Genomic DNA, 27,938 nt, shown 5'->3' with positions numbered 1-27,938 from the left:
AGTAACGCATCTTATGGAGCCTCTCCTCAGCTGCCCTGGCTGTGTTTTTTGGGTCATTGTCATGATGTTAGAACCAGCTATGACCCATCTTTAACGTTCTTACTGAGGGAAGGATGTTTTTGCCTAAAATCTCCCGATACATGACCCCATCTATCCTCCCTTCAATATGGTGCTGTCGTCTTGTCCCCTTTGCAGAAAATGGAATGAATGAACCGTTGTCATATGCCGGTTTCGGTGAATGACAACTTACTGTAGAGACTGGTACATAGAGATGAATCTCCGCCATTGCTACTTTATCACCCTGAAGAATGTTGATCTCATGGTTTCTAAGAGTATCATGGCACTTCTAGTTTAATGCATTTGCAATTAAGGACATACCTGGTCGCTTTACAAGTTATGATGTATTGGTGCTGCACACATTGCCGACACTACACCACAGACGGCGCTTGCTGCCCCACGCTTCCAGCTCATCTTAGGACCTCTGCCTGGTCCCTGCCAGACCGGACTTCTACATATGGCACTTTAGCCTCTCCTGCACATTCATACTGCTGTGATTGCTTCTTTTTCTCTTGTGCTTTAAGTGAGGTTTGAAAAAGACTCGACATACGGTCGAAACGTTACCTCAACGCACTATTCCCCTGTGGTGTTTCCAATAAAAAAAAATTTTTTACATTGAAAATAAAAATTTCCCAGAGTTCAGCTGTTTTCTCTTCACTGAACCTCCGCTGTTAGGCAGGTGGACAGGAAAGGGGATTACACAGGGGCTCTCCAGCATCATCTATTTATCTCTTCAATTTGTCACCTTTCAGCATTTTAAGTGTGTGTCTTGTATGTTGTTAGTCCTTTTATAAATGGTTAATAAAGGTTTATATTTTAATTAATGGGGTCTTCATATGTGAGCTGATTCCTGAACTTTCTCAGAATCATCCTTACTACATGAGGCAAGATCACGTACAGAGCCCCAGACCGAGGAAGATTGACCTGTCATCTTGTGTTTCCTCCATTTTCTAATAATTGTGCCAACAGCTGTTGCCTTCTCACTAGTTGCCTATTGTGCTGTAGCCCATCCCAGCCTTGAACAGGTCTACAATTTTGTCCCTGATGTCCTTAGACTTCATTTTGGTCTTGGCCATGGTGGAGAGGTTGGAGTGTGATTGAGTGTGTGGACAGGTGTCTTTTATACAGGTCTGCGAGACCCAGAATTCTTTCTGGGTAGAAGGTGATCAAACACTTATTTCATGTAATAAAATGCAAATCAGTTATCTAAAAATTATAAAATAAATCCAGAAAACCACATTGTAAGATTCCATCTCTCACAGGTGAAGTGTACCTGCAATAAAAATTACAGACCTCTCCATTCTTTGTAGGTGGGAAAACGTGCAAATTTGGCATTGCGTAAAATATGTATATACACGCTTATAAGCCGAGATTTTCAGCCCATTTTTTGGGCTGAAAGTCCCCCTCTCGGCTTATACGCGAGTCATATACGCCAGGGAGTCGGCGGGAGAGGGGTAGCGGGGGTGTCAGAACATACTGACCCCCCCTGGCGTGTCTCTACAGACCCCCTGCTTGTCCCACGGTCTCAGGTGCCTGCCTTCAGCGGTCACGTGGTAACGCTCATTAAAGACATGAATGTGCGCATATTCGGGGGGTGTGCCCCCAATAATGGCAGCACACCCCCCATCATATTTATATATTATTCACTATATTGAGGGTATTATGGAAAGTCCATGGTTACTTACTGGTGCAGACTGGTCTGTGGTCCCGGATCGTGTCCAGTTGAAGGTCGGTGCGATCTCTTTGACCGTCATAGACTCTACATGCCGTTTATAGACATGGAGTCACTTCCTGACCTTTTGGGAAATCCGCTGATTCTGTTGTTCTGCAGGCAGGATATTAGATGAGTCTTCATATTCTCATGCTGGAACTTAGCTGTGGGTTCACCGTCATCTGCCATAAGCTCATAGGCAAACGCTATAGCATATAAGCCACAGTCGTACCCTTTCTTCTGCTGATCCACATCGATAAACCTCAGATGTTTCAGGGGATTGTCGACCACTTTACTGTACATATTGATAATCTGCTGACGGATGGAAGGAGACAGATTCCTAGTCCTGACGCTGTCGGCCACAAAGATTTGGCCATTTTTATAGCAGGTTGTCAGCCAGTGCACCCTGTCCTCATCATAGTGGATTTGTACAGCATTCATCATTACGCTGTGCCCTGGTACCATAAGAGCGCAGGGGGGCTGCAGGCCAGCAAAACCATTAAACTGTCTGTGCAGCAGGTCCTGGGCCATGATGATGATCTCTTCATCCAGGAAACCTTCCTCTCCTTTGGTCAGCAGGTTGAATAAGACTCCTGGAGGCAGGTTCCCAATATCGGGCATCTCCAGTTGTGGAGTTGCTATCTTTTTGACCATTGGTCCATCCTCATTTTTACCTGTTAAAAAGATCAAAGAAATCATAATTTTTTAGAATAAAATATTCTCCATATTTCTTATGGATTATTACGTCTACTGCTCCTTTACTTCGCAGCCGCCCACTGTAGATAAGCGTTGGCGCTTGCTGAGCTCTATGCAGCGCCGACGTTTGTCATGACATGGTCGGTGGTCTTGCAGCGCTCACGACCCCCAGGGTCCTGCAAGCACTGTGATTCCAGCGCAGAGCGATAGCTCTGACAGGTGTTATCATTCCCGTGAAGCACCTGAAAGGTTGATAAACTTTTTGAATTTGGTTTTGAGCACTTTGAGGGGTGCAGTTTTTAGAATGGTGTCACTTTTGGGTATTTTCTGTATTAAATGCTCCTTAAAGTAACTTCAAATGTGATGTGGTCCCTAAAAAAATTGTTTTTGCAAATTTATTTGGAAAAATGAGAACTCGCTGATCAACTTTTAACCCTTTTAACTTCTTAAGAAAAAAACAATTGTGTTTCAAAAATCATGTTGATGATAGACATGTGGGAAATATTATTTATTAACTATTTTGTGTGAAAACACTCTGGTTTAAAGATTAAAAAATTGCAAAATTTTCAGAATTTTAGACACATTTCCGATATTTTCAGACATAAACACAAATTATCTTCAACAAATTTTACCACTATAATGAAGTACAATATGTTACGAAAAAACTCTCTCAGAATCAATGTGATCCGTTGTAGCGTTCGAGAGCAATATCCACATATATCCTCTGGCACGTAAAGTTTAAGAGACCATTTTTAAAAGGATGTTCTTCTATTACCGTATATACTCGTGTATAAGCCGAGTTTTTCAGCACAATAGTCCCAGAAAGCCGACAGGGGAGCGGCGGGACTGCTGGTCACAGGGGCACGAGGCGGCGGCTGTGGCTAATATTTATTTCTCTTATAGCGCGCTCAGTGACAGCTGCAGCCGCGAGGGCACGCTGGAGGAGGGTGAGTAGGATGGTTTGTTTTGTTTTTGTAATAGGAAGCATACATACAAGGATGGGAGAGGGGTAGCCACGCTTACCAGGGCAGGACGGGGGAGCAACGCATACCGGGACAGGGATGCAGGGACAATGCATACCCGGCTTATACTCGAGTCAATAAGCTTACCCAGTTTTCCGTGGCAAACTTAGGTGCCTATACTCGGGTCGGCTTGTAATTACATACCAAATGTCCCCAGAGTAATTCTATTACCAAGTTATAAAAAAGCAAAAAAATAACTACCGTATTTTACGGATTATAAGACCCACTTCCTTCCCCAAAATTGTGGGGGAAAATGGGGATGCGTCTTATAATGCGTATTTACCTTACCGGTACCGCTGCTGGCCACAGGCTGAGATGAGGAGGTTCCCAGCGGTGCTGCGAGTGCCCAACGGTGCTGCGCAGGGGTTTCCCGTTCCGCTGCGGGGATCTCCATTGCTACGGGGGGGCTCTGCTGAAATTTTGTGAAAGGCCAATTGATCTCAGCACTGAAATCTCATCTTCTGAGATCTTGGTGCCGAGATCTCCATCTGCGCATGTGCCTCCCCCCTCGTCGACCATCTTCCCGGAGTCCACCGCACAGGAAACCATGTAACTGCCAGGGGCTCTGGCCTTTCACAAAATGTCAGCAGAGGCACCCGCAGCACGGAGCACCCCGCAGCATGGAGCACCCCACAGGACCTGCAGCATGGAGCCCCCCCATAGCACACAGCACCCCGCAGCACGGAGCACCATGAAGCACGATATCTCCGCCTCATCCCAGCCTGCAGCATCACCCCACTCGTGTCTCCTCCAGCAGCGACCCTGGGACCCCGCTTCACCGCAGCCACCACCCCCAGTAAGCAATAAGACGCATGGATTATAAGAAGCACCACCATTTTAGTAAAGAAAAGTTTTTTTCCTATTTTTCTCCTCAATATTTGTGGTGCGTCTTATAATCCAAAAAATACGGTATTTGCACATAGATTTTATAGGCTTGTCCAGGGTTAGAAAAGTGTAATTGGTTTGTTTGAAGCACAAGACCACCCCTGTCTACAGGTTGTGCCTGTTATTGCAGATCAGCTCCAGTGAAGGGAATGGTGTAGAGCTGCAATACCATGAACAAACTGAAGATTTTGATGGCACAGATTTTTTTTTTTTTTTAAGAAGATGGCAGCCCTGTTTTTCTTATCCTGGAGAACTGCTTTAGTGTCAGATTGGTTAGGCTGTACTTACCACCAATAGGTTCAGCAGGAGTCTCTCTGTCTCCATCAGTAGAACATTGAGATTCAGCATCTCTCCTGGATTTATCCTTTTTCCGATGTCTTTAAAATAGTAAAATAAAAGGTATTTTATGAATTACAAAGTAACAGATCTTTATTCTGCAGAATGAAATATAGACTCATATGTTTCTTCATTCATTTTGTCTCATACATTCTGTAGAAACATTGGCAATCAGTAAAATTTTGGTACAGTCATATGTTAAAGTTTGGGCACCCCTATTAATGTTAACCTTTTTTCTTTATAACAATTTTGGTTTTTGCAACAGCTATTTCAGTTTCATATATCTAATAACTGATGGACTCAGTTATATTTCTGGATTCAAATGAGGTTTATTGTATTAACAGAAAATGTGCAATCTGCATTTAAACAAAATTTGACCGGTGCAAAAGTATGGGCACCCTTATCATTTTCTTGATTTGAACACTCCTAACTACTTTTTACTGACTTCCTGAAGCACTAAATTGGTTTTGTAACCTCATTGAGCTTTGAACTTCATAGCCAGGTGTATCAAATCATGAGAAAAGGTATTTAAGGTGGCCACTTGCAAGTAGTTCTCCTATTTGATTCTCCTATGAAGAGTGGCATCATGGGCTCCTCAAAACAACTCTCAAATGATCTGAAAACAAAGATTATTCAACATAGCTTTTCTGGGGAAGGATACAAAAAGTTGTCTCAGAGATTTAACCTGTCAGTTTCCACTGTGAGGAACATAGTAAGGAACTGGAAGAACACAGGTACAGTTCTTGTTAAGCCCAGAAGTGGCAGGCCAAGAAAAATATCAGAAAGGCAGAGAAGAAGAATGGTAAGAACAGTCAAGGACAATCCACAGACCACCTCCAAAGACCTGCAGCATCATCTTGCTGCAGATGGTGTCACTGTGCATCGGTCAACAATACAGCGCACTTTGCACAAGGAGAAGCTGTATGGGAGAGTGATGCGAAAGAAGCCGTTTCTGCAAGCACGCCACAAACAGAGTCGCCTGAGGTATGCAAAAGCACATTTGGATAAGCCAGTTACATTTTGGAAGAAGGTCCTGTGGACTGATGAAACAAAGATTGAGTTGTTTGGTCAAACAAAAAGGCATTATGCATGGAGGCTAAAAAAACACAGCATTCCAAGAAAAACACTTGCTACCCACAGTAAAATTTGGTGGAGGTTCCATCATTCTTTGGGGCTGTGTGGCCAATGCCGGCACCGGGAATCTTGTTGAAGTTGAGGGTCGCATGGATTCAACTCAGTATCAGCAGATTCTTGACAATAATGTGCAAGAATCAGTGACGAAGTTGAAGTTACGCAGGGGATGGATATTTCAGCAAGACAATGATCCAAAACACCGCTCCAAATCTACTCAGGCATTCATGCAGAGGAACAATTACAATGTTCTGGAATGGCCATCCCAGTCCCCAGACCTGAATATCATTGAACATCTGTGGGATGATTTGAAGCGGGCTGTCCATGCTCGGCGACCATCAAACTTAACTGAACTGGAATTGTTTTGTAAACAGGAATGGTCACAAATACCTTCATCCAGTATCCAGGAACTCATTAATAGCTACAGGAAGCGACTAGAGGCTGTTATTTTTGTAAAAGGAGGATCTACGAAATATTAATGTCACTTTTATGTTGAGGTGCCCATACTTTTGCACCGGTAAAATTTTGTTTAAATGCAGATTGCACATTTTCTGTTAGTACAATAAACCTCATTTGAATCCAGAAATATAACTGAGTCCATCAGTTATTAGATATATGAAACTGAAATAGCTGTTGCAAAAACCAAAATTGTTATAAAGAAAAAAGGTTAACATTAATAGGGGTGCCCAAACTTTTACATATGACTGTATTTATCAACAATTTTTCATGTACATGAAAGTTCAATATGTGTGGATCGTACTGGGTTGTAAGGTAATATGAAGATTAGACAGGAGTGGATTTATTTGAGTGGAATTGAGTTCTGCTCATACAAAACTCAGAATGTTGGAGAACACAGATTTTTTTTTAATTCACCACGCGAATAAAGCAAAGTGGAAGCTAGCGGCAGCCGCCAGCTTGTGGAAGGGTAGAGGGCTGGCAGAAAGATGAGCTCACTTCTCCGACCGACTTCCGCTGCTTTATGCCCGATGGCCAGCTTTCCACACTACCATCGTGCCGCACCTCTGGCCAAGTGTTCCCTTTGGGCTGAAAGTTTGGCTACAAGCGTCCCCGAAAGGTCTCTGCCCATGCAAGTCCCAACCAAGAGTCAACACTGGGCCGGAGTTTCAGGCAGAGAGCAGTGGGGGCTTCCGGAGAGGGGCTTGGTTGTATATAAACTCTATTTTCTCCTTACATCTTCCATTTATTACCATCTGGGACTGGGGAGACCCCAGAGCATAATAGGGAACAATCAATATGTGAAGAATAATTTTGCTGTGAATTGAATCTCTAAATAAAATCTGCTGATTTGGCAGAATTTTGTCAGAGCCTCTCATCTGTAATAAAGATGGAATTTTTACAGACTCCCATGTACAATATAAATCATCCTTTACAATACTTACCTACATATGGCGTTACAGATGACACCAAGGAATATTCCAACGAAGAATATGATGATGGTGAAAAATACAAAATATATGATGACTTTATTCGAAGGCATCTTTGAAGTATCAATACCATCCTCTGAAAAATCTGAAAAAGAAGAGAGAATATATATATATTATCTATATATCCAATAACTTGTCTGTAATTCACTGCCATTATTATTGTAGCAGTCCTATAAAGGGAATCTGTCACCAGGATTTTGCCATCTTATCGGAGAGAACCATAATGTAGAAGCATAGACCTTTACTATAGCGATGTGTCAATTACTGGACTGTTTCAATAGAATCACTGTTTTACCAGCAATCGATTATCACTACAGGACAACTGGTCTTGTGCCTCCTAGTCCAGCCAGGCCTCCAGCAATATACAATGTAAGCACAAGCTGTGGTGGGGTTATATGCAGCTGAAAAACTGAGCTCTGCTCAATCTGCAGCAGAGAAAACTGTGACTATTATATAGTCTACTAGCTGAAGAGCCCGGTGCTGCCCGGGCATTGTAACTTACTGTGGTTAGTTATAACAAATTATAATTATCCTTCATCCCATAATCCCGTGCCCAAATACCCGTCATACATATCCTCCGTCCCATAGTCAACCATTATGACATCATAATGAGGGGCGGGGCTTGATACACACATACACACACACACACTTTTTCCGCATTATGTAGATAGGGGCAAAATTGTTTGGTGAATTGGAATGTGCGGGGTTAAAATTTCGCCTCACAACATAGCCTAGGACGTTCTCGGGGTCCAGACGTGGTAACTGTGCCAAATTTTGTGGCTGTAGCTGCGACGGTGAGGATGCCAATCCCGGACACACATACATACACACACACATACATACACTTGAGCTTTATATATTAGATTGGACGGTAGGACCCAGCAAGACGATTAAAACTATGGGACCGTAGTTTTGCTAAATTATGTCTCAGGGATGATGAAAAAAAAAGAATTCAAAATACCCATTTGCTATCGCTGCATTTGTAAAAGTTCGATCTATCAAAATCTAAACTAAATTTATCTGATCAGTAAACAGCATAATGAGAAAAAAAATCGAAATCGCCAGAATAAAATTTTTTGGCAGCCGCAACATTGCAATAAAAGGCGAAAAAAAAAGAAACATAGTATCTACCCCAAAATGGTATCAGTAAAAATATCAACTCAGGGCACAAAAAGTAAGCCTTCACCCAGCCTAATGAGGGTTACCCCAAAATATGTGAATATTTGGAAAAGTACTTACCGGCTGGGGTCGTATGCGTGGGCAAGGAATCATGGCGCTGGTTGATGAGAGGCGCGCCTTCCACACATGCTAATAGCAAACTCACGATTAGAAGAAATCGAAAGAGCATTTTAGCTTGGAGAAATATCGCTGAATGTGTAACACACAGGGAGTTATCGCTGAATGTGTAACACACAGGGAGTTATCGCTGAATGTGTAACACACAGGGAGTCTTGTCAGACAAAGCCTCTTCCTGCAGCGTCACTCCGTATAACCACACATTCCGTGATGTCACAATGGAGATCTCACTGTGACATCACGAGGAGCGGAATGCGAGTGATGTCACAATGGGTCAGATAACTGCAACTACTCAACATGGAGCAGCTCCATCCATCTATATATGATTAATATAATATTAATGTATAAGGACCAAGCCGCGTTAGAGGATATTATGAATGTATGGGGGCGACACAGAGAGACATTATTCATGTGTTGGCCACAGGGAGACATTACTATTACTGGGCCACATAGGGTGGCAATATTAACTCATCATGAACACATAGGTGGACAGTTTTACCAGATGAGTGCCACATAGGGCCAATATTAATGTATTAATAGGGGGACATCGTTACTATATGGGGGCCAGGAAAGGGACAATATTACTGTGTATGGGTCACATAGGAGGAAATGATTAATATTGGGGGCACATAGAGGGACAATATTAATGTATGGGGGCCACATGGGAGGACATTGTTATTAAGTGGGGTTTACATATGATGATATTTTTAATGTATGAGGGCCACAATTTGGAATATTACTACTATATTGGGGTCATAAAGAGGAGTTCCACATCTGTATGAAGGCATAATAATTGGACATTACTACTGTGTGGGTGCCATGTTGGAGCAATTCTTCTGTATTTTGGCAAACGGGACATCAGGGGTGGATTAAGGGTAGCCAGGGCCCCGGGCTGTTCAGACTCTGTGGGCCCCCCGGTCATGTGACGGGATCATGCGACGGGGTCATCCTATACCTGAAACAGATTATTCCAGAAAAATAGTTGCTGAGTGAAACTATAACCTGTCAAACATCCATTGATCTTGTCAATTTACCCTTCAGTTAGGAAGAAAAAAAATAAAAACCACTTTAAGCCATACTATTGAACTGTCCAATTTTAATCTGTAAACAAGACTGTCGCCAATTTTCGCAAGTTTCTCATCAAAACTGCAACGCAAAACAGTTGCAAAAAAACATTTAAAGTATCACATTTCCAAAAATAGACACAAAGAAAACCACGTGTATAAAGTGCTCGTGCATACCAGCGCTCAAGTTAAAAAATGGTTTGGTCTCACCATTGTAGTAGACGTATTTTCATAGAGGGTACATTTTTTCATGAGAAGGGAAAGAACAGAAATAATTTTCTCTGACTCTCTGTCGTGCCCCCGTATAGCTTCTGTCCTTAGAAGGACAGGCCTCAAGTGGGCCCTACTATGGATAACCCACCATCCACAGATCGTTTGCAACTTTCCTACGCGTTTCCTCCCCGTTTCTGGGGATTCATCAGGGGAACTACCCAAATGAATTCTGTGGTAGAATTATTATTGTATATCCGTCTTCATTATAGGGCCCTGCAGAGGCAGAAGGTCCCTAGAGCCAATGTGGCTGTCTGTGCCTCCGCCTATATATGGGCCATTGGTGTGCCCAGGAGCTATACAGGGGCAAAACGGGGAGTCAGAGAAAATTATTCCTGACCTATCCCCTCCCCTTCTCATGAAAAAGTGGACCCTCTATTAAAATACGTTGTATTAAAAGTTACCGTATATACTCGTGTATATGCCGAGATTTTCAGTCCATTATTTTGGGCTGAAAGTCCCCCTCTCGGCTTATACACAAGTGATATACTGGGGGGGGGGGGGGGGGATCAGCGGGGGAGTGGGGGTGTCAGATCATACTCACCCTTCTCTGCAGCTCCCCTGCTCGTTCCATGTTGTCGACGCTGCTCTCATCCTGCTTCAGATGTCAAATGGTACCCGCATATTAAATATGCGCATATTTAATGAGCGGTACCACGTGACCGCTGAAGCAGGAAGAGAGCAGCGCCGACGACATGAAACAAGCAGGGGAGCTGCAGAGACAAGCGTCAGGACCGGGTGAGTATGAACGGGGGGGGCATATTCACCTTTCCCTGCGCTCTGCTGTCTTGCGTCCTCTGCAGTGACATTCAGGTCAGGCGACACTCACTGTGCAGCATTATCTGGGGCCACTCGCTGTGCAGCATTATCTGGGGCCACTCGCTGTGCAGCATTATCTGGGGCCACTCGCTGTGCAGCATTATCTGGGGCCACTCACTGTCCACCCTCGGCTTATACGCGAGTCAATAAGTTTTCCCAGTTTTTTGTGACAAAATTAAGGGGGGGGGTGTGGTCGGCTTATACACAAGTATATACGGTAGGTTTAATAATAACGGAGACTCCTCTAGCTATACTCAATCTGTGACCCCGGGAGTACTGTCATAGTGATAACACCTAGGCACTGTAGCTGAGTGTGTGAATTTGTATGGCAGAAACCGTCATTATGAACCCATCTGTGCTGTGTATTAGCCACAAATCTCTTCACGGTACAATGATCACGCTTACGTTTTCACAAAGATGTGATTTTTTTTGCAAATCCCATCTTTGCAGTCACACGCCCGGCGCTGGCACAGGAGAATCCTCACACAGAGATGTTAGTGTACGTGCGCACGTTGCGGATTTCGCCTGTAATGGAATGGATGTAAAAAAACGCTGCAGAATCCGCAGAAAGAATTGACATGCTGCGGGAAATAAACTGCTGCGTTTCCGCATGGAATTTTCCGCAGCATGTGCTCAGCGGTTTTTCTTTTCCATAGGAGAACCAGGTACTGTACACCGCTTGGAAAACTGCTGCGGATTCGCAGGGCCAAATCCGCTGCGGATCTGTAGACTAATCCGCAACGTGTGCAGACACCCTGAGGATTCACAAGTCTGCAGTCACAGACTTACATGGAAAGACTGCAGACTTTTAGCTTAAGACGGGACAACACCTTTAACCCTTAAAAGAAATAACCAACTTATTCAGATCAGTACAAAGTTGCAATTTAACAACTTAGATCCAGCTTTTTTGATCAGCAGCCACTACAGCCAGCCTGGAAAAAAACGGCTTATGTGGAATCTTCCCATTTTGTGATTGTGTTATAAGACCAGTGGCCCAAAGTCATTTAACCCCTGAAAACCATCAGTTAACGTATTTTTCGGACTATAAGACGCACCGCACCATAAGAGGCACCCCAAATTTTCAGAAGGAAAATAGGGAAAAAAATAATGTGTCAAATGGGGTTCCATCTTACAGTCCGAATTCAGCTTACCAGGGAAGGGATCCTGCACAGGTGGAGTGGTCACAGGGGTCATTTGGTGATCCAGGCTGGTGTGGTGGTGGCGGATCAATGCTGGGGAAGGTTGGTTGTGCTGGGTCGCAGAGCTGGGGCAGGTGGGCTGGGGCGGGCTATGGTGTGCTGGGGCAGGTGGGGTGGGGTGTGCTGAGCTGGGGCAGGTGTGCTGGGGCAGGTGGGCTGGGGTGGCAGCTCCGGTGCAGGAGGAGCGGCTCCGCCGGCATTTCCTCAAAAGCCCGGAGGCCCCCGCATATCCGTTGCTGCCATGTTGCGGTGGCCTCCGGGAACATGGACGCCGGGAAGATGGCCACCGGTCCGGGGACGGCGCATGCTCAGGTTCAGATCTCGTCCCGAGATCTCATTGCCGAGATTTGAATCTCATCTCCCAAGATCTCTGGACGATATCTGAACCTGAGCATGTGCCATCCCCGGACCGGCAGCCATCTTCCCGGCGTCAATGTTCCTGGAGGCCACCGCAACATGGCAGCAACGGATATGCGGGGGCCTTCGGGCTTTGAGGAAATGCCGGCGGAGCTGCTGCTCCTGCACCGGAGCTGCCACCCCTGCCCACCTCACCCAGCACAGCCCACCTGCCCCAGCTCAGCACAACCCACCTGCCCCAACACAACCCATTCCCGCCCACCCCACCTGCCCCAGCACACCATGAGGGAATGCCGGCGGAGATCCCCATGGAGCACAGAGAGCCTCTCCCCCTGCACGGAAACACAGCCCACCACCACCACACTACAGAGCCCCGCCGCACATGCCACCAGCACAGGAGTAAGCATATTGCGACCATAAGATGCCCCCCCCCCCCCCCAAAATTTTTGGGGAAAAAAGTGCGTCTTATGGTCAGAAAAATACGGTACTTATTAAAACTGGCTATTTGCCCGTTGGTCTGATGCCTAGAGCCCATTTGGGCCAGTCTAGTGACCTGAATGTGATGCAGGCCATCACTATGTATGTAATACTAGTGTGAGATCAGCAGCTCAAAGTCATTTAACCCCTGAAAAAATAACACTTATTCAAATCTAAATCGCCGTCTGCCCACTTTGATGCCAGTTCTGATACCAGAACACAGGACAGACTAAAGGGACCTGAATTTGATGTCGGGCCTCATGATCTATGTGTATGCAGTGTGATATCAGTGGCCCAAAGTTATTTAACCCTTTCATTGATGTTCAAACCTCATTGGCAACATTACCAGGAACAGATTATTCAGGGGATGACTGACTTAAGAAGGACAATATTACTAGTAGTACAAAACATTATGTAGGGATTCGCTCTGGTAGGCAATAGCCGGGCGGCAGTAACGAGGCAACACACAGGCCTAAAGTCCAATTCCAGTGGTTTTAATGTCACTCAGTAACCAGCAGCTTAACAGAACATAAGGAAAACCAAACACATACTCCAGCTTGGAGAACCACTGTTCCCAGACTCACCCCTTGCATGGGACGGACGTAACTAAGCGGCTGCCAGGTGCCATTCCCGGGGTTCTTCCGAGTCTTGCTGCTATAGTCCTGCGGCATGGGAATCCTGTATACAAGTTTCAGGCTGAGACCACACAAGTTCCTGTAGCTTCTAGAAACACACTCACACTGTGGTAATTACCAACCTCCATTACATAGGGCCTAACCCCTCCCACCAGTGAGGTAAACACCACATGGGCTGATCACGTGACCCTGACATCATCGCAGGTCCCGTCTTTAGGGAAAAACCCGGCCAAACATTAATCTGCTGGGAGAAACATATCTTCTATCCAGTAAAACACCCTTTACTGTACCACATACCTCCCCCCTATGTTCAACCCCAAGGGGGTGGACACATGACATACAGTGAACTCTGGACAGGGCATCTGCATTCCCCTGTAGTCTGCCTCCACGATGTTCCACTGAAAATTTAAAATTTTGCAGGGACAGGAACCACCTGGTGACTCGGGAATTCCTCTGCTTAGCTTGACTCATCCACATAAGAGGGGAATGATCTGTCACCAACCGAAATGTTCTCCCCAGCAAATAGTAGCGCAACGATTCCAGTGCCCACTTGATGGCCAGGCACTCTCTCCACAATACTGTATCGGGTTTCAGCTGGGGTAAGCTTCCGGCTTAGGAAGCTAACGGGATGCTCTTCCCCGTTAACTTCCTGAGACAGCACTGCACCGAGGCCTATCTCCGAGGCATCAGTCTGCACCATGAACTCTTTTTTGAAATTTTGAGTGATCAGAACTGGTGTACCACACAGTACCCCTTTTAACTTTGTAAAGGCCTCCTCTAACTGATCATTCCAGTGGACCATCACAGATTTTTTCCCTTTTATACAATCTGTTAAAGGCGTGGAACAGGGTTGCAAAGTTGGGAATGAACCGCCTGTAATATCCCACTAAACCCAAAAAGGCTTTTACCTGTTTGTTGTGAGGGGGCGGGGCCAGTTCTGAATTGCCTCCACTTTGTTTACTTGGGGCTTGAGAACTCCTCTCCCAATGACATACCCCAAGTACCGGGCTTCCTCCATCCCTATGGAACACTTCTTTGGGTTGGCAGTTAGCCCTGCTTGTCGCAGGGAGTCTACCACTGCCTGTACCTTTGCTAAGTGGCTTTCCCAATCGGTGCTGAACACAATGATATCATCTAGATAGGCTGAGGCATAGCGGCGATGGGGACGGAGAACAATATCCATTAACCGTTAAAACGTTGCTGGAGCGCCATGCAAACCAAAGGGTAACACCTTATACTGGAACAGCCCCTCAGGTGTTATAAAAGCCGTTTTTCCCTTCACCGCCTCTGTTAGGGGTACCTGCCAATAACCTTTTGTGAGGTCCAGAGTTGTAAAATACCGTGCTTGCCCAAAGCGTTCTATCAACTCGTCAACCCGGGGCATGGGGTAGGCATCAAACTTTGAAATGTTATTGAGTTTTCTAAAATCATTACAGAATCTTAGAGACCCATCAGGCTTGGGTATTAGGACTATTGGGCTGGCTCACTCACTTTGAGACTCTTCTATGACCCCTAACTGTAGCATCATTTTTACCTCTTCCGAGATGGCTTGTTGCCGTGCCTCAGGCACCCGATATGGCTTTAGTCGGACCTTGGCCTGCGCCTCTGTGACAATGTCATGTTGGATTAGGGAGATGCGTCCAGGGAGCTCCGAAAAAACATCTGTATTTCGGCTAATGAACTCCTGGACCTCCTGACAGGGGGCAAAGTATCTGCAATTTTGACCGCGGGTTGGGCTTCTCCTGCCTCGCCCCGAGGTAAGGGAGCCTTTTCCATCTGAAATGCTGGCAGCGGACTGTCCCCACCAAGGTGCTCTCTATCTTTCCAGGGTTTAAGCAAATTAATATGGTAAACCTGTTCTGGTTGGTGTACCTTGTAGTCTACTGGCCCCACCTTCTTCATGATCTCGTAGGGTCCCTGCCACCTTGCAAGAAATTTGCTATCTACGGTAGACACAAGCACCAAAACCCGATCCCCAGGGATAAAGGTTCTTACCCGAGCCTCCCGGTTATAGACCCGACTCTGTGAGCGTTGTGCTGCCTCCATATGTTCCCGGACCAAGGGTAGGACGGTCTCCATTCTCTCTTGCATTTTTGCAACATGTTCTATCACACTTTTGGCTATATCTAGTAAGCCCCGCGGATGTCTGCCGTACAGTAGTTCAAAGGGTGAGAACCCCGTAGATGCCTGAGGCACCTCCCGCACTGCAAACAACAAATATGGCAATAAGAGATCCCAATCCTTCCCATCTTTGGAGACTGCCTTTTTTAACATGCTCTTCAGCGTCTTATTGAACCTTTCAACCAGACCATCTGTTTGGGGATGATAGACCGATGTGCGCAACTGTTTAACATTTAACAACCGGCAGAGTTCCTTCATAATTTTTGACATAAAGGGGGTTCCCTGGTCTGTTAGAATCTCTTGCGGAATTCCCACCCGTGAAAACATACCCATGAGTTCCTTTGCTATAAGCTTAGCTGATGTGTGGCGCAGAGGAATGGCCTCAGGATATCGGGTAGCATAGTGTAGAACTACAAGAATGTGTTGGTGTCCCCTTGCCGACTTATTGAGAGTCCCACTAGGTCCATGGTCACTCTCTCGAAGGGTACCTCTATAATTGGCAAAGGCACCAAAGGGCTCCGAAAGTGAGGCTGGGGACTGGTTACCTGGCATACTGGACAGGAGCTACAGTACCGTTTAACTTCATGAACACCTGGCCAGTAAAATCGCTGCAGAATTCGGTCGAGGGTCTTCTTTTGGCCCAAATCCCCCCCCCCCCCCAAGTACATGCGCATGCGCTAAATCCATTACCAGCCTGCGATACGTCTGAGGTACCAGTAATTGTTCTACCATTTCCCCACGTATTTTCTCCACTCGGTAAAACAAATCCTGGTTCAACTCAAAGCGTGGCAACACTGTATCTGCCCCAGGTTGTTGGGGTTCCCCATTGACAAACCGTACATTTTCTCTGGTCCAGGCTAAAGAAAGGTTTCGGAGTTGCGCTGTACCAAAATTGTCACCTGATACATTCAAGTCTGACAACTCGGGTCACGGCGGCAAGTCTTCCACCTCTCCAGCCAATCCTTCTATGGGAGAATTCTCCCCCTCCTCCACCGGAGGGAAGGTTACTTCTACCGCCAGCACATCTTCCTCCGGGCCACCAGGTTCATGCCCCCCTTCTGGAGAATGTAACCTGGTTGCCTCTGGTACCGGCGGTTGCTCAGTGGATGGTACAACAGACAGCCACAGCACAGAAAACAACAGAAAGTCTCTTCCAGTTATCACTTTATAATGTAAATTAGTCACAACCCCCACCTCGTGGCACCGCCTCCCTGCTGGCGTGCTGATTACCACTAGTGCGGTGGGATAGTCTTTTAAGTCTCCATGTATACACAACACCCCAATTTTCCGAACCGTATACTCGCTGGAATGTATCCAGCTGGCTCGTACCAGGGTTACAAGACTCCCTGAGTCCAATAGGGCCACAGCCGGGGTACCCTCCATTTCCACCCGACACAAATGTTCCATATTAGGACCTTTCGGGGTGCCCATTGCACACATTAGTTCGGCATAGTGGGACTGGCGGTACCCAAAATTGGTGTCCATGGGCTCAGTCAGGTGGGGGCAATCAGCTCTCATATGACCTGGTTCCTGGCACCGCCAGCAGATTATGGGGCTCCTTACTTCCCCAGATAAGTCCGGAGCGGCCTTCCTGGGCTCCGCTCGCCGAACCAGGGGCGGGGACTTAGGGAACCTTCCTGTTACCTTTCGGGGGGTCCCTCCCTGTAACTCTTTGGTAGCCCCATACCTTTCTATGAGGTCAATCATCTGCATGGCATTAGTAGGGGATGCCTGTCCGACCCAGGTCTGGAGGGGGTGAGGCAAAGCCCTCCAAAATCTATCAGTCACTATGCGGTCCAGCATGGCTGTGGGGGACAACAATTCAGGCTGCAACCACTTTTGTAACAGGTGTAACAGGTCGTAATAGTGGGACCGGGCTGGCTTGGAGAGGGTAAACTCCCACTGGTGTACCCGCTGGGCCCGCACTAACACATTTACCCCAAGGCGTGCCAGTATCTCACCCTTGACGACCGTGTAGTCTGCCCTTTGCTCAGGGGGTAGGTCCTGATACGCTTTCAACGGTCCTGGGGTCAGAAACTGAGTGAGGACACCTGGCCAATGGTCCCAGGGTAGCTTCTCTCAGCGACTCCTTCGAACATCTCCAGATACGCCTCCACATCGTCCGATTTCTCCATTTTAGGAATCGCTGTACAAACCGCTTTCCGATTATCATGGATTCCCCGGTCAGCTCCTTTTGCTTGCACTGTCGTGATATGCTGTATCAACAGCTGATTGGTTTCCTGCTGCTGCTGCATAGCCTGCTGTCGCATGGCCTCCTGTTGCTGCCACATAGCCTGTATGAGCGCTTTTACCGTGGCCTCCATTTCTGGAAAGTTCCCCGCCTGGGTCTCTGCCACTCGTTTCACCCAGGACATAGGTTGGGGTACCAATCAAAAATCAAAACAGCCTGGCCTCACTGCTTCTGCCCGCATTCTCCACCAATTGTAGGGATTCGCTCTGGTAGGCAATATCCGGGCGGCAGTAACGAGGCAACACACAGTCATAAAGTCCAATTCCAGTGGTTTTAATGGCCCTCAGTAACCAGCAGCTTTACATAACATAAGGAAAACCAAACACATACTCCAGCTTGGAGAACCACTGGTCCCAGACTCACCCCTTGCACGGGTCGGGCGTAACTAAGCGGCTGCCAGGTCCTGCGGCATCCGCCAGGTGCCATTCCTGGGGTTCTTCCGAGTCTTGCTGTTATAGTCCTGCAGCACGGGAATCCTGTATACAAGTTTCAGGCTGAGACCACACAAGTTCCTGTAGCTTCCAGAAACACACACACTGTGACAATTACCAACCTCCATTACATAGGGCCTAAACCCTCCCACCAGTGAGGTAGACACCACATGGGCTGATCACGTGACCCTGACATCATCGCAGGTCCCGTCTTTAGGGAAAAACCCGGCCAAACATTAATCTGCTGGGAGAAACATATCTTCCATCCAGTAAAACACCCTTTACTGTACCACAATTACTGATAAGGCTGTGTTCACACATTGCATTTTTGCAGGTTTTTTTGCTGCTTTTTTTATGCAAGTTTTAAGCTGCGTTTTACAGTATCAGGAAAGTCTATGAGATTTCAGAAATCTCATGCACACATATTGGTTTTATTTCCCTGACTGATTTGGAAAACTGCTGCATTTTTAAAAACTGCAACATATCACTTTCAGCAGTTTGTTTCCACAAAAAAAAGGCAGAAAAAAAAATGCTGAAAGTGACATGTTGCAGTTTTTAAAAACGCAGCAGAAATCGCAGGTAGCAGTTTTTGGTGCAAAAATCTGAGAGTTAAAATCAGACTGTTTTTGGGAGGTGGGGGGGCACTAAACTTTATCAACAAGAGACAACAGAACACAGCAAAACTTGCTTTTTGCAAGCAGCTTAAATGCAGCTTTAAATTTTCATAAAAAACAAAACGCAACATGTGAACATAGACTACGGACAGCGCCGCCTAAAAGAAAATGGTGGACAAGCTGCTAGATATCAGAAAAGTCACAATAACAATCAATGTCATAAATTCTGACAACCCCACATGTAGGCGCAGACTGTATGCCAGGGTTGTGTCAGCGCCATTCTGGATGGCAGGGCTCATAATGGACCTGTGTATGACCTTCTAGGGACCACCTAGTATTATCCCCCATAGTGACCCCTACATGACAGGCGGCAGCAGATCATCTGCTGACAGCACAGTGACATGATGAAGGTGCCAGGACTTGCAGGCATTGCTGGAGCCATGGCATCCCCTGGAGGTGCACAGAGCAGTGCCAGCCCCCATTCCTCCCCCAAGATGCTGCACACATGTCATTACCTTTCTCTCCAACACAAAGACTCCTTGGATCAGTGCTCCCCGGTTATGCCGCCCCCATCATAAAGCAGCCCCGAGCCCCAGCCATGCACTTACACTATCCTCATCCAGGTAATGGTGAAGGCTGGCAGCGTGATGGGCAGGATCACCCAGCCTGGCTTCTTGGAGAGAGGCATGCTGGTGGCAAGGCTGCGGTGCCCTGCTGATGGCTGTCCTGGGCTTTGGCACTTCGCAGTAAAGTGCCCGGATCCAGGTAGAGGCTTCTCCCAAGCCGCTCTTCTCCCATAACCCAGGATGGCGCTCGTCAGTGCCCCCCGGCCCTTCACAGGTCCCGATGGGCAAAAAGCTTCAGCCTTTCTGATCTCTGGGCCAAGGCACCAGCAGCCCGGTCGAGGTACAGCCGAGGGACGTGATCCGGGCTGTGATCCCCAGCAGCCACTGCCAGAACACTGAGGCAGGAACTGAACTCGGCGCCTCAGCGAGGAGGGGGCGGGGCCTGCAGTGTGTCGTGTTTCTGCATCCGGCTCCCTGTGCAGTTCACGTGACAGCACTGAATATGAGACCCCCGCAGCAGCCAGAATACTGAGGTGGGTGAGGAGCTGGGTGGGGAGGTTGGCAGGAGGGCAAGCGGGCCCCGACTATAGCAAAAAAAATACAAATATTTGCCTTGTCTGTCACACTTTATAATGAGGCAATTTACCCTGGGCTGGTGGGCCCCCCCCTACACCACTGGGCCCTGGGCAACCGCCCAGATTGACCTTATTATATAATCCGCCACTGGGGGACATAATTATTACTGAATGGGGACACAGAGGAGCATCATTGCTGTATTGTATTTTATTTTGGGGGATACTGTTACCATATAATAAAAGGGAGGTACTATTTTTGTAGAATTGGAGAAAAAGTGGCAATGGTGACCAGGAAGCAATAATCCATAGATGTCTGTGTGTTACACTCTGAAAAGACGAGTCCTGACAGGGAGAAGTCAGAGCAGTCTGCGCTGGATGAAGAAAAGAGAACATTAATTACTTCAATTGGAGACATCGCTGGGGAGCATCTTGAGCTACCTATACTATCTATACTGATACCTTCCACTATTCGGTCATTATATGGGGGGTACCGCAGTGTTAGTACAGTGATTCCTATTAATAATCACTATAATGATATGATTTGGTCACTATTTGCTGGTCATACAGTCATGGTGTAGCGGCATAATTTGTTTCTTGTATGTAGTAGTATTGGTACACTGTGTGCAAAACTACTAACCCCTTTACCCCCAAGGGTGGTTTGCACGTTAATGACCGGGCCAATTTTTACAATTCTGACCACTGTCCCTTTATGAGATAATAACTCTGGAACGCTTTTGTGGATCCCAGTGATTCTGACATTATTTTTCTCGTGACATATTGTACTTCAAGTTAATGGTAAAATTTTGTTCATATAATTTGTGTTTATTTGTGCAAAAAAAACGGAAATGTGGCGAAAATTTTGAAACTTTTGCAATTTTCCAACGTTGAGTTTTTATGCCCTTAAATCACAGAGATATGGCACACAAAAAACTTAATAAGCATTTATCATGGTGATGTCGGAAACGAGTCGCTAATCCCGCCCATCATCGCACCCATCACATGAGTTCAAGGTGCCAATGGGTTAGCATGACAACCCGGGACCTGCAAGTTTATCCGTAAAATTAAAAAATCATATTTTTTCCACAAACATGATCTTTTAGTCCACAATTTTTTTTTATTTTCCCAAGGGTAACAGGAGAAATTGGACCCCAAAAGTTGTTGTGCAATTTGTCCTGAGTACATTGATACCCCATATGTGGGAGAAAACTACTGTATGGGCACACGTCAGGGCTCGGAAGGGAAGTAGTGATGTTTTGGATTGCAGACTTTGCTGGAATGGTCTGCGGGTGTCATGTCACGTTTGGAGAGCCCCTGATGTGCCTTAACTGTGGAAACCCCCCACAAGTGACCCCATTTTGGAAAGTAGACCCCCAAGGAACTTATCTAGATGTGTTGAGCACTTTAAACCCCCAAGTGCTTCATAGAAGTTTATAACGCCGGGCGTGAAAAAAAAAAAAAAAAAATTTTCACAAACATGATCATTGCAACCAGGGGCGTACACTGACAGCTTGGGGCCACTGTGCACGAAATGTGTCTGAGCCCCCCTTCCTTTTGTGGCGTCAAAGTTACAGATATACACATATATATATATATGTATATATATAGCCACACACACATACATGTATATATTACATAATCTCCTTTATTATGTATATTGCTGTCCCTTACACAGTGCCCTCTCGTTATGTACAGCAGTGGTCCCCAACCTTTTTTGCACCAGGGACCGGCTTGAACCAAGACCATTCTTCCATGGCCCGGCAGGGCGGGGATGGAGGTGTGACAGGGGCGGGGCTTTGGTCATAAGGGGGCGGGGCTATGGACGCGGTTGTAGTTTAGCAGTGCATATTTATCATTTAATTATAACATTTTTAATGTGACTCAACTCACCATAGGTTTTGAATGAGTGGGAGCACCTGGCTTGTTTCTCTGTTTCAGTGGGAGCACTGGGCTACTTCTACTGATGACCGTCACTGCTAATGATGATTGGAACCTACAAGGAAATGGAGCATTGAGCACTTAAGAACAATTGTACTGGAGTACTGTACATGCTGATTATTTTCTAATCATCAGAAAATGTATGTGTGGTCCCCCCCATCCAGCTGTGTGGCTCCCCCTGTTGTATGCATGGCTCCCCTGTCCCATCCTGTATACATGGCTCTGCTCCCACTCTCCCTCCCTTGTATATATGGCTCCGTTCCCACTCTCCCTCCCCTGTATATATGGCTCCGCTCCCACTCTCCCTCCCTTGTATATATGGCTCTGCTCCCACTCTCCCTCCCTTGTATATATGGCTCCGCTCCCACTCTCCCTCCCTTGTATATATGGCTCCGCTCCCACTCTCCCTCCCCTGTATATATGGCTCCGCTCCCACTCTCCCTCCCCTGTGTATATGGCTCCGCTCCCACTCTCCCTCCCCTGTCTATATGGCTCCGCTCCCACTCTCCCTCCCCTGTATATATGGCTCCGCTCCCACCCTCCCTCCCTTGTATATATGGCTCCGCTCCCACTCTCCCTCCCTTGTATATATGGCTCCGCTCCCACTCTCCCTCCCCTGTGTATATGGCTCCGCTCCCACTCTCCCTCCCCTGTATATATGGCTCCGCTCCCACTCTCCCTCCCCTGTATATATGGCTCCGCTCCCACCCTCCCTCCCTTGTATATATGGCTCCGCTCCCACTCTCCCTCCCTTGTATATATGGCTCCGCTCCCACTCTCCCTCCCCTGTATATATGGCTCCGCTCCCACTCTACCTCCCCTGTGTATATGGCTCCGCTCCCACTCTCCCTCTTCTGTATATATGGCTCTGCTCCCACTCTCCCTCCCCTGTGTATATGGCTCTGCTCCCACTCTCCCTCCCCTGTATATATGGCTCCGCTCCCACCCTCCCTCCCTTGTATATATGGCTCCGCTCCCACTCTCCCTCCCCTGTGTATATGGCTCTGCTCCCACCCTCCCTCCCTTGTATATATGGCTCCGCTCCCAATCTCCCTCCCCTGTGTACATGGCTCCGCTCCCACTCTCCCTCCCCTGTATATATGGCTCTGCTCCCACTCTCCCTCCCCTGTATATATGGCTCCGCTCCCACTCTCCCTCCCTGTATATATGGCTCCGCTCCCAATCTCTCTCCCCTGTGTATATGGCTCCGCTCCCACTCTCCCTCCCCTGTGTATATGGCTCCGCTCCCACTCTCCCTCCCCTGTATATATGGCTCTGCTCCCACTCTCCCTCCCCTGTATATATGGCTCTGCTCCCACTCTCCCTCCCTTGTATATATGGCTCCGCTCCCACTCTCCCTCCCCTGTATATATGGCTCCGCTCCCACTCTCCCTCCCCTGTATATATGGCTCTGCTCCCACTCTCCCTCGCCTGTATGCATGGCTCCGCTCCCACTCTCCCTCCCCTGTATATATGGCTCTGCTCCCACTCTCCCTCCCCTGTGTATATGGCTCCGCTCCCACTCTCCCTCCCCTGTATATATGGCTCCGCTCCCACCCTCCCTCCCTTGTATATATGGCTCCGCTCCCACTGTCCCTCCCCTGTATATATGGCTCCGCTCCCACTGTCCCTCCCCTGTATATATGGCTCTGCTCCCACTCTCCCTCCCTTGTATATATGGCTCCGCTCCAACTCTCCCTCCCTTGTATATATGGCTCTGCTCCCACTCTCCCTCCCCTGTATATATGGCTCCGCTCCCACTCTCCCTCCCCTGTATATATGGCTCCGCTCCCACTCTCCCTCCCTTGTATATATGGCTCCGCTCCCAATCTCCCTCCCCTGTGTATATGGCTCCGCTCCCACTCTCCCTCCCCTGTGTATATGGCTCTGCTCCCACCCTCCCTCCCCTGTATATATGGCTCCGCTCCCACCCTCCCTCCCTTGTATATATGGCTCCGCTCCCACTGTCCCTCCCCTGTATATATGGCTCCGCTCCCACTGTCCCTCCCCTGTATATATGGCTCTGCTCCCACTCTCCCTCCCTTGTATATATGGCTCCGCTCCAACTCTCCCTCCCTTGTATATATGGCTCCGCTCCCAATCTCCCTCCCCTGTGTATATGGCTCCGCTCCCACTCTCCCTCCCCTGTATATATGGCTCCGCTCCCACTCTCCCTCCCCTGTATATATGGCTCCGCTCCCACTCTCCCTCCCTTGTATATATGGCTCCGCTCCCACTCTCCCTCCCCTGTGTATATGGCTCTGCTCCCACCCTCCCTCCCTTGTATATATGGCTCCGCTCCCAATCTCCGTCCCCTGTGTACATGGCTCCGCTCCCACTCTCCCTCCCCTGTATATATGGCTCTGCTCCCACTCTCCCTCCCCTGTATATATGGCTCCGCTCCCACTCTCCCTCCCTGTATATATGGCTCCGCTCCCAATCTCTCTCCCCTGTGTATATGGCTCCGCTCCCACTCTCCCTCCCCTGTGTATATGGCTCCGCTCCCACTCTCCCTCCCCTGTATATATGGCTCTGCTCCCACTCTCCCTCCCCTGTATATATGGCTCTGCTCCCACTCTCCCTCCCTTGTATATATGGCTCCGCTCCCACTCTCCCTCCCCTGTATATATGGCTCCGCTCCCACTCTCCCTCCCCTGTATATATGGCTCTGCTCCCACTCTCCCTCGCCTGTATGCATGGCTCCGCTCCCACTCTCCCTCCCCTGTATATATGGCTCTGCTCCCACTCTCCCTCCCCTGTGTATATGGCTCCGCTCCCACTCTACCTCCCCTGTATATATGGCTCCGCTCCCACCCTCCCTCCCTTGTATATATGGCTCCGCTCCCACTGTCCCTCCCCTGTATATATGGCTCCGCTCCCACTGTCCCTCCCCTGTATATATGGCTCTGCTCCCACTCTCCCTCCCTTGTATATATGGCTCCGCTCCAACTCTCCCTCCCTTGTATATATGGCTCTGCTCCCACTCTCCCTCCCCTGTATATATGGCTCCGCTCCCACTCTCCCTCCCCTGTATATATGGCTCCGCTCCCACTCTCCCTCCCTTGTATATATGGCTCCGCTCCCAATCTCCCTCCCCTGTGTATATGGCTCCGCTCCCACTCTCCCTCCCCTGTGTATATGGCTCTGCTCCCACCCTCCCTCCCCTGTATATATGGCTCCGCTCCCACCCTCCCTCCCTTGTATATATGGCTCCGCTCCCACTGTCCCTCCCCTGTATATATGGCTCCGCTCCCACTGTCCCTCCCCTGTATATATGGCTCTGCTCCCACTCTCCCTCCCTTGTATATATGGCTCCGCTCCAACTCTCCCTCCCTTGTATATATGGCTCCGCTCCCAATCTCCCTCCCCTGTGTATATGGCTCCGCTCCCACTCTCCCTCCCCTGTGTATATGGCTCCGCTCCCACTCTCCCTCCCCTGTATATATGGCTCCGCTCCCACCCTCCCTCCCTTGTATATATGGCTCCGCTCCCACTGTCCCTCCCCTGTATATATGGCTCCGCTCCCACTGTCCCTCCCCTGTATATATGGCTCTGCTCCCACTCTCCCTCCCTTGTATATATGGCTCCGCTCCAACTCTCCCTCCCTTGTATATATGGCTCTGCTCCCACTCTCCCTCCCCTGTATATATGGCTCCGCTCCCACTCTCCCTCCCCTGTATATATGGCTCCGCTCCCACTCTCCCTCCCTTGTATATATGGCTCCGCTCCCAATCTCCCTCCCCTGTGTATATGGCTCCGCTCCCACTCTCCCTCCCCTGTGTATATGGCTCTGCTCCCACCCTCCCTCCCCTGTATATATGGCTCCGCTCCCACCCTCCCTCCCTTGTATATATGGCTCCGCTCCCACTGTCCCTCCCCTGTATATATGGCTCCGCTCCCACTGTCCCTCCCCTGTATATATGGCTCTGCTCCCACTCTCCCTCCCTTGTATATATGGCTCCGCTCCAACTCTCCCTCCCTTGTATATATGGCTCCGCTCCCAATCTCCCTCCCCTGTGTATATGGCTCCGCTCCCACTCTCCCTCCCCTGTATATATGGCTCCGCTCCCACCCTCCCTCCCTTGTATATATGGCTCCGCTCCCACTGTCCCTCCCCTGTATATATGGCTCCGCTCCCACTGTCCCTCCCCTGTATATATGGCTCTGCTCCCACTCTCCCTCCCTTGTATATATGGCTCTGCTCCAACTCTCCCTCCCTTGTATATATGGCTCTGCTCCCACTCTCCCTCCCCTGTATATATGGCTCCGCTCCCACTCTCCCTCCCCTGTATATATGGCTCCGCTCCCACTCTCCCTCCCTTGTATATATGGCTCCGCTCCCAATCTCCCTCCCCTGTGTATATGGCTCCGCTCCCACTCTCCCTCCCCTGTGTATATGGCTCTGCTCCCACCCTCCCTCCCCTGTATATATGGCTCCGCTCCCACCCTCCCTCCCTTGTATATATGGCTCCGCTCCCACTGTCCCTCCCCTGTATATATGGCTCCGCTCCCACTGTCCCTCCCCTGTATATATGGCTCTGCTCCCACTCTCCCTCCCTTGTATATATGGCTCCGCTCCAACTCTCCCTCCCTTGTATATATGGCTCCGCTCCCAATCTCCCTCCCTTGTATATATGGCTCCGCTCCCACTCTCCCTCCCCTGTATATATGGCTCCGCTCCCACTCTCCCTCCCCTGTATATATGGCTCCGCTCCCACTCTCCCTCCCCTGTATATATGGCTCCGCTCCCACTCTCCCTCCCCTGTGTATATGGCTCCGCTCCCATTCTCCCTCCCTTATGGCTCCGCTCCCATTCTCCCTCCCTTATGGCTCCGCTCCCACTCTCCCTCCCTTATGGCTCCGCTCGGCTCCCCCATCCTCCCCATCATACTTACCCTCACGTCGCTGAACTTCCTTCCCGTCGCTGCACGTCCCTGCATCTCGCGGCGCTTCAGCTTCTTCCTGTGCGGAGCGGTCACGTGATACCGCTCATTAAGGTCCATGAATATGGACGCCACGCCTATGGGAGATGAGTGGCGTCCATATTCATGACCTTAAATGAGCGGTAGCACGTGACCGCTCAGCGCTGGATGAAGCCGCCGCGGGATGAAGCCGCCGCGGGATGCAGGGTGAGTATCAGCTGCTGCACCGCCCCCCGGCTCCCCTTGTGTCCGCGGACCGGCAAGGGCACTGCAACGGCCCGGTGCTGGGCCGCGGACCGGCGGTTGGGGACCCCTGATGTACAGCACCGTCCCTACATATTAGATCAGTGGTCCCCAACCTTTTTTGCACCAGGGACCGCCTTGAACCAAGACCATTCTTCCATGGCCCGGCAGGGCGGGGATGGAGGTGTGACAGGGGCGGGGCTTTGGTCATAAGGGGGCGGGGCTATGGACGCGGTTGTAGTTTAGCAGTGCATATTTATCATTTAATTATAACATTTTTAATGTAACTCAACTCACCATAGGTTTTGAATGAGTGGGAGCACCTGGCTTGTTTCTGTTTCAGTGGGAGCACTGGGCTACTTCTACTGATGACCGTCACTGCTAATGATGATTGGAACCTACAAGGAAATGGAGCATTGAGCACTTAAGAACAATTGTACTATAGTACTGTACATGCTGATTATTTTCTAATCATCAGAAAATGTATGTGTGGTCCCCCTCGTCCAGCTCTGTGTGGCTCCCCCTGTTGTATGCATGGCTCCCCTGTCCCATCCTGTATACATGGCTCCGCTCCCATCCTCCCATCCTGTATGCATGGCTCTGCTCCCACTCTTCTATCCTGTATACATGGCTCCCCGTCCCATCCTGTATGCATAGCTCCGCTCCCACTCTCCCTCCCTTGTATACATGGCTCTGCTCCCACTCTCCCGGCCTCCCTTGTATATATGGCTCCGCTCCCACTCTCCCTCCCTTGTATATATGGCTCTGCTCCCACTCTCCCGGCCTCCCTTGTATATATGGCTCCGCTCCCAGTCTCCCTCCCTTGTATATATGGCTCTGCTCCCACTCTCCCTCCCTTGTATATATGGCTCTGCTCCCA

The 27,938-nt window shown here is 48.6% G+C and overlaps 1 protein-coding gene across 1 annotated transcript in view; it reads left to right on the top strand.

Annotated features, from left to right (window-relative positions):
- Nucleotides 1-27,938, top strand: part of SPATA17 (spermatogenesis associated 17) — an 892,647-nt gene that overhangs the window by 30,250 nt on the left and 834,459 nt on the right. The gene's annotated exons all lie outside the window — the stretch shown is intronic.

Source organism: Dendrobates tinctorius, unplaced genomic scaffold, assembly GCF_039654945.1.
Source record: "Dendrobates tinctorius isolate UK_male_01 unplaced genomic scaffold, ASM3965494v1 ptg000201l, whole genome shotgun sequence".
NCBI classification, from domain to species: domain Eukaryota; kingdom Metazoa; phylum Chordata; class Amphibia; order Anura; family Dendrobatidae; genus Dendrobates; species Dendrobates tinctorius.
Note: the sequence above shows the minus strand (reverse complement) of the source record. Positions and strands in the feature narration are given on the sequence as shown.